At 38.4% G+C, this 10,386-nt stretch overlaps 1 long non-coding RNA gene across 1 annotated transcript; it reads left to right on the top strand.

Moving 5' to 3' along the window:
- Positions 1 to 750: 750 nt before the first annotated feature.
- Positions 751 to 10,059, top strand: LOC134326895 (uncharacterized). Its single transcript, XR_010014627.1, has 3 exons — positions 751 to 810; positions 3,105 to 3,218; positions 9,284 to 10,059. It is a non-coding gene; the product is annotated as an uncharacterized LOC134326895 (long non-coding RNA).
- Positions 10,060 to 10,386: the final 327 nt, after the last annotated feature.

The raw sequence follows: 10,386 nt of genomic DNA, 5'->3' as shown, positions 1-10,386 counted from the left end.
ATTTAACATTAACACAATGTTATGAAGTACATCGATCACCCTTCTACATGTATATGGTAAGTGGAGCTGATAAAATGGACAGTGAGTGTAGAAACAAGGAGGTGGTTTTAATGTTGTGGCTGATCGGTGTATATTGAAGACCCACTGAAGAAGAAACACTATCCATATGGTCACTAAGAGTCGGAAGAGATGGCATTTAATAATAGTAATAATAATGCAATATATAATGGTGCATTATTCAGTATATACTGGAGCAGTATAAAACAAACAAATAAATAAAAAATATATTATTTATTAAAAGTGGTACAGAGAGGCTTTCAGAACTAAAGTAATAATAAAAATCCCATAATACTTGAGACAGCCACTGTTTTAAAACCCTGGTCCCTGGAGTAACACTGCCATGCACATCCTTCACTTACATTTACAGCATTTAGCAGACGCCTTTATCCCAAGCGACTTACATTACAGTTACAGTATACAGTCTGAGCAATTGAGGGTTAAGAGCCTTGCTCAAGGGCCCAACAGCAGCAACCTGGCAGTAGTGGGGCTTGAACCAGCAATCTTCTGATTACTAGTCCAGTACCTTAACCACAAAGCTATGGCTCAAGTTTAAATGTGTTCATAACTCAATAAGTGAAATCTAGTGTGTTGGGATTGTGGAGAACACTGAAATGTTCAGGTCAGAGAAAAACCCAGAACTGTGATGGAGCACCACTGAGTTGCACTGGAATTTGTACTGGCACTGTAAGGACAGCTAAAATGTTTAGGTCCCGTTATTAGACAGGTGTTGATAATGAGGTCCAGAAACAGGTAATAAAGTTTGTTAATAATGTATGTTTAAAATGTATTTATTATGCAAAACATACTGTTTGATAGTAACATGTAATCTTTTAATCTTATAATGTTATTGTTTTTGTATCAAAGCACATTGATGTTTTCGTGTTAAGTTTCATGTGTGTTTGTAAACATTGCTGTGCGGTGAGAAAGTGTTTGTTGTTTGCTAGTTGCTGTTAGTTTAATATTTATTTGGTGTTTAATGTTTATTTGGTGTTTTGTTAGTAATGTTTGCATGTGTTGGTTGTTGTCACTGCCAGCTGGAGATAAACATTTCAACATTAAGGTTCAAAATTCCAGACTCTCGGTGGTAAATAAACTAACACTCAGACATAATAACTACTTATTTTACTATTTCATAGGTAAATTACTAGGTAAACATACTACAATTAAAAAATGTATGTTAAATTCAATATTACGTTTATTTATTTAAAGTAAATATAAAACAAAACAACTGTTCAAACACACACTGCAGCTTACAAGTTAGGGACCGTCGTAAAACTAATGGAAAAGCGTAGAAACATTGATAACGTTATCACTGCATTTAATCAGATTAATTTGATTTATTGTCAAACCAACATTTATATGTACTCATCATAGACAGAAGAAAATGGCAACATGCTACAATTACAATTTTAGTGTTTAATATTACGTTTATTTATTTAACTCCCACTGCAGCTGACGAGTTAGGGACCAGCATTTAATCAGATAAATACATCTATTAAAGTCTCGTATGATTTAATTTATAGTCAAACCAGCATTTATATGTACTCATCATAGACATATAAAATGGCAACATGCTACAATTACAATTTTAGTGTTTAATCTTAAATGTATTTATTTAAAGACAAATCAAAACTGAACAAATGTTCAAGCTCCCACTGCAGCTAACGAGTTAGGGACCGGGTAGGGTGTTATGCAGAATTCCCACTCCCCGGCAGAATCCGATTCCCATTCGCCTGTCGAAATCATACTCCCCCCATGATCTCAGGGGTCATATGGTTTGATTTTCTGATGTCAAACCAACACTGATGTGTATATAGAAATATTCTTTACTTACCTAAATAATTCTTAGTTTTTTAAATAAATAAGTCTCATCCCTATCTTTGTGCGGCACGATGGCTAAGTGGGTAGCACTGTCACCTCACAGCAAGAAGGTCCTGAGTTCGATCCCCAGGTGGGACGGTCCGGGTCCTTTCTGTGTGGAGTTTGCATGTTCTTCCCTCCGGGTGCTCCGGTTTCCTCCCAAAGTCCAAAGATGTGCAAGTCAGGTGAATTGGAGATACTAAACTGTCCATGACCATGTTCGATAAAACCGTGTGAACTGATGAATCTTGTGTAATGAGTAACTACTGTTCCTGTCATAAATGTAACCAAAGAGTAAAACATGACGTTAAAATCCTAATAAATAAACAAACAAACAAACAAACATCCCTATCTTCTATGCAATAGTGCCAGACCAAATTTAGATATACTGTATGTCTTACACACTTTTTTTTTTTTTTTTTTTTTTTTTTTTTTTGAAAATCTGAATTTATTTTCACCCCAAAATGTAAGACAAACATATCACTTACTACATTAATTACAAAACATATTACATATGTTTTGCCCCATTACAACTATAGCAATAACTTTAAAATTATTAGTATGCACGTACCCAAATGTGTTGATGGAACAAATAAACTTACATCAACATATAAACAATCTTATAAAAAAACAGTTACAATGGGCGTAATCAGTGTGTATATATCATTTTGGGTTTAGGCTCTGGGCTCATGACACCATTTGCAGTCTCATCAGGAGCATGTCCAGATGTTAGGAGTGCATATAGGCACATGGGGGCCATACATACTACCGAGTCACATTATAAGTTGCAGTGATTTTTTATTTTGATTTGATTGAGGCCTCAATGGGTTGATGATTTTTGTTTTCGATGATCATTGCTGTGTGTGACATTTAGTTCTTAATAAATTAAACAATTTGTATAAGCAAATCTTTTGTTCATATCACAATCCAACGTGTGAGTTAAGTGTTCCCTTAATTTTTTAGCAAGGTGTATTACCACTGCTTTAATTCTGGTCTAGCCGATTGCAACGCTGGATGTTTAGTTCCTGGATCCCAGCTGTAGTGATCAAACATTATTTACTTCTGTGTCACCTCTGTACCCCGAAAACTAAATTTATAAAAGAAAATATAAATAAAATACTTAAGACCTCTCAATAGTTTTCCTTCATGTGCAGCAAAATGACACTTTTGTCCTTGACTTTCAGGCCTCAAATGGACCATGCTGTCTACATATCTGGGTCCAGACCCACACTACTACTGCTTGCCATCAGTACAGCATCAGGGAGCTTGGAATGTCTTCCAGAGAATGCACTATGCCTGTAAGCATGTCTCTTTACACAGTATCTACAAACCCATTTTCAAAAAAGTTGGATCAGTAAGTGATTTGTTAGTTAAAAAAATGTTTACCATTTTATATTATGAGATATACAGTAGATTGTAATAGATGCAAATGCCCAATTTGATGCAAACATCGGGTGTGTTCGAAAACCTAGGGAGCTGCCTTGCTGTCTTACTGTCTACATAGGCAGCTGCCTTAGTAGAGAGGATTCTAATAAGTCAATGACTTATAAGGCAGGTTATTCGAACGCACTACTTAGACAGCAATTCCATCGGGTTTCGCATTTCGCATTTAGCATTTAGCATCTTGCCATTAAAACCAATAAACTGAGGTAGCACAGCACGCTAACGTCAATGTAACATCTTCCTTCATGTACCGATAACGGTTACATTTCCTGACAAGCCCGAACTTGCAAATAAAAACACTCGGTACAAGTTTATACAAGTTAAAAATCAGTAAGATTTTATTTACGTTTGAAAATAACTCCATGTTTATTTTTCTGTGAGAGAAGCGCACCCGACCCGCAATGAATGCTGGGATTGCCTTGATCACCAAGGCAGCGTCGGATCCTCACTCGTTCTTGAGCCAAAATAACATTGAAATATTAAGATGCCTCAGAAGTTAGGATTTTAAGGCATCTATGATTTCGAACAGCCTCCTTCTCGGGAGCGCGCGCACAGGATGACGTAAAATGCCGTCTATGTAGAGAGCTCCCTAGCTTTTCTAACACACCCATCAAGTTGGGACAGGGGCAGTGTGAGCTTAAGAAGATTATTAGGTAACAGGTGATTCTATTAGGAAACAGTATCAAAAGAGCAAGCATGTGTCTGATGTTGGGTTTGAAGTATAACACATTTCAAGCACTGCTTGTAGTGATTAATCTCAGCTACTATTTTAACTCTGAATGTTTATTCGTGGTTTCAAACTGAGATGTAGAAATTGTTCTTTTTAATCACAGACTACAGCATTTTAGCACTTATACACAATATTGATTTTCAGGTTATGACTACTTACAGCTTTTTGTGCAACTCTGCTGCATTTGTTCAGTCTCCTTGGATCTAGATATTTGCCTAATAGTCTAGGATCAAAGTTAATCATTGTGGTAAATAAGCTGCTAAAACTGTGCTAATGATTGTTTATACAAATATGTAGAACTGTCTCCTGAACAGACGTTTCAATGCATTTGGGAACATGATAGTGAAGCTTTGCTTTTATTTAGCCTCCAGCATTAGTGTAACTGATGTTGGGCTTACATTTAGTGTACTGATTTATTCAATTACTTTGCTCTGCATTTCTATATACACTGATCAGCCATAACATTAAAACCACCTCCTTGTTTTTACACTCTCTGTCCATTTTATCAGCTCCATTTACAATATAGACGCACTTTGTAGTTCTACAATTACTGACTGTAGTCCATCTGTTTCTCTGCATGCTTTGTTAGCCCCCTTTCATGCTGTTCTTTAATGGTCAGGACTCTCCCAGGACCACTACAGAGAAGATATTATTTGGGTGGTGGATCATTCTCAGCACAGCAGTGACACTGACATGGTGGTGGTGTGTTAGTGTGTGTTGTACTGGTATGAGTGGATCAGACACAGCAGTGTGCAATACAAAGTGCTTCTATATGGTAAGTGGAGCTGATAGAATGGACAGTGAGTGTAGAAACAAGGAGGTGGTTTTAATGTTATGGCTGATCAGTGTATATTTGTTTTGAGTCTGATTTGATCTTACAGTAGTTGATGGGTACTTTATCTAGTATCATTAAATTGTCTGATGGCTATTTGTTATTTAATAAGCACTAATTAGCTTTTTTTTGTGTTGATTTCCCTAAGCTGTTGGAATTGTATCTTTGCATCTTGTATCTTTCAAATATACTATGAAGTCCAGTAGGAAGTAAATGCACAGAGCAGCATAAAAATGTGTAGCTTTCTCAAAAGAAAGCTCTTTTCAGTCTTCATTTATGTAAATAAATTTGGAGTAGCTTGGTTGTAAGTGTAACGCCATACTGGATTATCCTAAAAACTTTAAAAATGCCAGATGCACTAAAAGCAAAGTAGGATTTGGACTTCAGAGAACTGTTCAATGACGTTCTGGTCATTCAAGCTCATGCTTGTCAATGCTTCTTGACCATAAAATCTACATTCATGAAGCTCTATAAAGAGCATTCGGACTTGCTTTTAAAGGCAGGTGGAATACTCTATGGGTTAGGATTTTATGCTACACAGTTGGTTCTATTCTGTGAGCTTGTGTTGATTATTGTGTCAATAGTGGCGCTGATGTTACTGCTAGATATTTGCACTTGACAACACTTAGTTGATTTGAGTGACCATTATTATAGGCATTATTTAACAGTACCACATTCACTGTATACAGTGTTACCTACTCTACTGGAAATATTCACACTATAAACCAATCAGGCATAACATTATGACCACCCTCCTAGTATTGTGTTGGTCTCCCTTTTGCTGCCAAAACAGCCCTGCAACTGCAATGCACTGTGTATTCTGACACCTTTCTATCAGAACCAGCATTAACTTCTTCAGCAATTTGAGCTACAGAAGCTTGTCTGTAGCCTTCGCTCCCCACATGCATCAATGAGCCTTGGCTGCTCATGACCATGTCGCCGGTTTACCACTGTTCCTTCCTTGGATCACTTTTGATAGATACTGACCACTGCAGACCGGGAACAGACCACAAGAGCTGCAGTTTTGGAGATGCTCTTACCCAGTTGTCTAGACATCACAATTTGACCCTTGTGATTTTTCCTGCTTCTAACCCATCAACTTTGAGGATAATATATCCCACCCACTAACAGGTGCCGTGATGAAGAGATAAATCAGTGTTATTCACATCACCTGTCAGTGGTCATAATGTTATGCCTGGTCAGTGTATATTTAGTATTTAGACTGTATAAATGCATATCTCATCACCGGTAGCTGATTGTTATCCTTATATGGTATTTGCCTGCTGAACTCCTACTGAAATGATACCTTTGTCTAAGACCATGCATTATTGTGTAAGGCGAGCAGGGCATCAACTGACCAATCAATAAGGACCACATACTAGCAAACATTGTTCTGCCAATGTTCCTCTAACCAGTAACTTAAAAGTCCCAGCAGGAGATGATATCAGGCTCTAAAGTGAGTGCAGTCTGGCTTTTGATAAAGCCAACACTCTTGTAATGAACCCACTCTCCATCTGTCATGAGTGGAGGGTGACATTTAAATGCCCTTTTTTATCTTCGTCCTCAAAGCAATAATTAACATGGCACTTATAAAGTTATGTTTTATTAAGCTAGTCACTTTTTTTAATTTCAAAAATTGACTGCTTCAAACAATAGCAAGATTTATGTTGGCCTTGTCAGAGTCATGTTTATTAAATAACTAATCTTGCAAGAGACATTTTTTTCTTTACTTTGTGCTGAAGAGTCTGGCTTATTGGAAAAAAAACAACTCTTGAAGCGGGAGTCAAATCCTTGACCTTCTGTTTACACTCTTTTGAGTATGCTAGGCTTAGCATCAAGTTTTGTGCAGTTTATGAACTTTTTTCCTTCAAGTGTTCTTTCTTACTATAAAGCAATTAATATTGACAGTAAAGCATTTACCACTTTGTAATCTTGCCATTCCTTTTCACCACATTTGAAAGACGTTTTGGCACTGAGGAGACCAAGGGTGTGTTCGAAAAGCTAGTGTGCTATCTACATAGGCAGCATTTTACGTCATCCTGTGCGCGCTCCCGAGAAGGAGGCTGTTCGAAATCCTAGATGCCTTAAAATCCACACTTCTGAGGCATCTTATTATTTCAATGTTATTTTGGCTCAAGAACGAGTGAGCATCTGACGCTGCCTTAGTGATCAAGACAATCCCAGCCTTCATGGCTGACAGGGCGGAGAAACGAATGGAGTTATTTTCAAACGTAAATAAAATATTACTGATTCTTAACTTGTATAAACTTGTACCGAGTGTTTTTATTTGCAAGTTCGGGCTTGTCAGGAAATGTAACCGTTATCGGTACATGAAGGGAGATGTTATATTGACGTTAGCGTGCTGTGCTACCTCAGTTTATTGGTTTTAATGGCGAGATGCTAAATGCTAAACGCGAAATGCTAAACCCGATGGAATCGCTGTCTAAGTAGTGCGTTCGAATAACCCGACTTATAAGTCACTGACTTATTAGAATCCTCTCTACTAAGTCAGCTGCCTATGTAGACAGTAAGACAGCAAGGCAGCTCCCTAGGTTTTCGAACACACCCCAAGTGATTTAGTGTTTTAGCTTTTATTTTGTCTCATTCTTCCTGCAAACACGTCTTAAGATGTGCAACATTATGGGGTTGTCGTTGTCTTTTTTTTTCATTTCAAAATCCTCCACACATTCTCTATTGGGGACAGGTCAGGATTGCAGGCAGGGCAGTCCAGTACCCGTACCCTCTTCTTCCGCAGCCATGCCTTTGTAATGTGTGCAGCATGTGGTTTTGCATTGTCTTGTTGAAAAATGCTGGACATCCCTTGAAAAGATGACGTCTTGAAGGCAGCATATGTTGCTCTAAGATCTCAATGTACTTTTCTGCATCACAGAAGTGTAAATGACCTTTGCCACTGACAGACCCTGGCTTTTGGACTTGTTGCTGATAACAAGTCTGGATGGTCCTTTGCGTCTTTGGTCTGAAGCACACTGCATCCATTTTTTCTAAAAAAAGACCTGGAATGTTGATTCATCTGACCACAATACACGTTTCTACTGTGTGATGGTCCATCATAGATGCCTCAGAGCCTAGAGAAGTTGACGCCGCTTCTGGACATGGTTAACATAAGGCTTCTTTTTTGTACAGTAAAGTTTCAAGTGGCATTTGTGCATGTAACTCTGTATTGTAGTGCTCGACAAAGGTTTGCCAAAGTAATTCCTCACCCATGTGGTTATATCAGCTATTGTTGAGTGGTGGTTCTTGATGCAGTGCCGTCTGAGGGATGGAAGATCACAGGGTTAAGCTCAAGCTTGCGCCCTTCGCCTTTACACACTGAAATACCTACTGATTCCTTGACTTGTTTAATGCTATAATGCACTGTAGAGGGAGAAATATGCAAATCCTTCCAATCTTTCTTTGAGGTTCATTGTTTTTAAACATTTCAATCATTTTTTCACACATTTGTTGACAAACTGGAGATCCTCTGATCATCTTTGCTCATCAAAGTCTCAGCCTTTCCTGGATGCTGCTTTTGTACCAAACCATGATTACAATCATCTGTTGAGATCACCTGTTTGGAATCACATTAATATTTAGTTTTTTCACCTCATTACTAGCCCTAAATTGCCCCCATCACAACTTTTTTTTTTAATGTGTTGCAGGCCTGAAATGCAGGAATGGATGTGTAATAAGTGAAATGAAGTTGAGCAGATAAAACATGAAATATCTCAGGTTCAAACTGTGTGCAATCAAATAAAAGTCAAAGTAAATGTAAGGAACACTGCATTTTTGTTTTATTCGCATTGTCCATACTGTCCCAACTTTTTCTGATTTGAGCTGTATTTACCTCCATCCATTCAACAGGTTTCTGAAGTAGAAAATGGTAATAAATGTGAAATATATAATGGTTAATGATCAAAATGGGGACATTTATTTTAATACTTATTTTAATTTGTTTTGGTTTGGTCCACTGCTTATATAGAGAGAATGTATTGCCTTATATGGTATCATTTATGTATTATTAAGGTACAGTTTATGCACAGATTGCTGTTGCATTAATTGTCCCAATGCCGTTGCTGCGGAACTGCTACCAACCTGTCAAACTTCATCTGACATTCCCTGCCTTCCAGGAACATTATAATTGAATCTAAATGTAAACACACACAGGATTTTTGTGTTTGCTTAGTTTTGACTTTTGAATAATTTAGCTTAGCACTTCAGAAAGTACTACACCTACTGGCACCATAAAGCTCGAAGTTTATTGCTGATAGAAGCAAATGTTTGCTTTGTTTCCCCTTTATTTTTAGCCCTGCCCATTGTTTTTTTATTCATGCATTGTCTCCCCTTTTTCTCCCTTTTAGCACGTCCAATTGCCCGATTGCATCATTCTTTCTCTTCACCAATGCCGATCCCCGCTCTGATTGAGGAGAACGAAGCTAACCCACGCCCCCTCCGACACGTGGGCAGCATGCCGTATTCATCTTATCACCTACACTTTGACGAGTGCAGTGCAGCTCAGCGTTGTGTACGGAGAGACACACCCTGACAGCAGTCTTTTTTTATTTCTGTGCAGGCGCCATCAATCAGCCAGCAGAGGTCGTAATTGCACCAGTCATAAGACAGAGACCCCATCTGGCTTAGTCCCGCCCATATCTGAACAACAGGTCAGTCGTTGTTCATGTGGCCGCTCAGCCTTAGCTGGCAGTCAGAGCTGAGATTCGATACGATGTATTCGAGATCCCAGCTCTGGTTCCAGCATGTGTTTTTACCGCTGCGGCCCTGTCCATTGGTTTTTTACACCAATGGCCGGCACGGTGGTGAAGTGGGTAGCACTGTAGCCTCACAGCAAAAAGGTCCTGGGTAACGCCTTAGGTGGGGCAGTCCTGGTCCTTTCTGTGTGGAGTTTGCATGTTCTCCCCGTGTCCGCGTGGGTTTACTCCGGGAGCTCCGGTTTCCTCCCACAATCCAAAGACATGCAAGTGAGGTGAATTGGAGATACTAAATTGTCCATGACTGTGTTTGATGTAACCTTGTGAACTGATGAATCTTGTGTAATGAGTAACTACCGTTCCTGTCATGAATGTAACCAAACTGTAAAACATGATGTTAAAATCCTAATAAACAAAAAACAAACAAACACCAATGACTATGCTATACAATACAAAAGTCCATTAATATAAAGCTTAACTGGCTTTAGATCTGCACAAAAACTGCTCTGCCAGCTGGGGAAAATCTTAATAGGGGTTTAAAAAGCTTTGTGCAGATGATTAGGCCTCACTGTGCCTGTGCGACTATCTGTGCCTACATTCACTTGCAGCCACATTTTGGCTTTTTTAGGGTTCTTATGTTTTATTTGATAAGGCGTTCAATATTCAACGAATGATATGCATGGAAGTTATAGGAGCCATGAATGTATCAGAACTTTACAGTCTGGCATTCTAGTTCAAACTTTATTTTATTTTAT

This window comes from Trichomycterus rosablanca, chromosome 14, assembly GCF_030014385.1.
Source record: "Trichomycterus rosablanca isolate fTriRos1 chromosome 14, fTriRos1.hap1, whole genome shotgun sequence".
NCBI classification, from domain to species: Eukaryota; Metazoa; Chordata; class Actinopteri; order Siluriformes; family Trichomycteridae; genus Trichomycterus; species Trichomycterus rosablanca.
The sequence above is the reverse complement of the archived record's forward strand: the minus strand, read 5'-3'. Positions and strand labels throughout refer to the sequence as shown.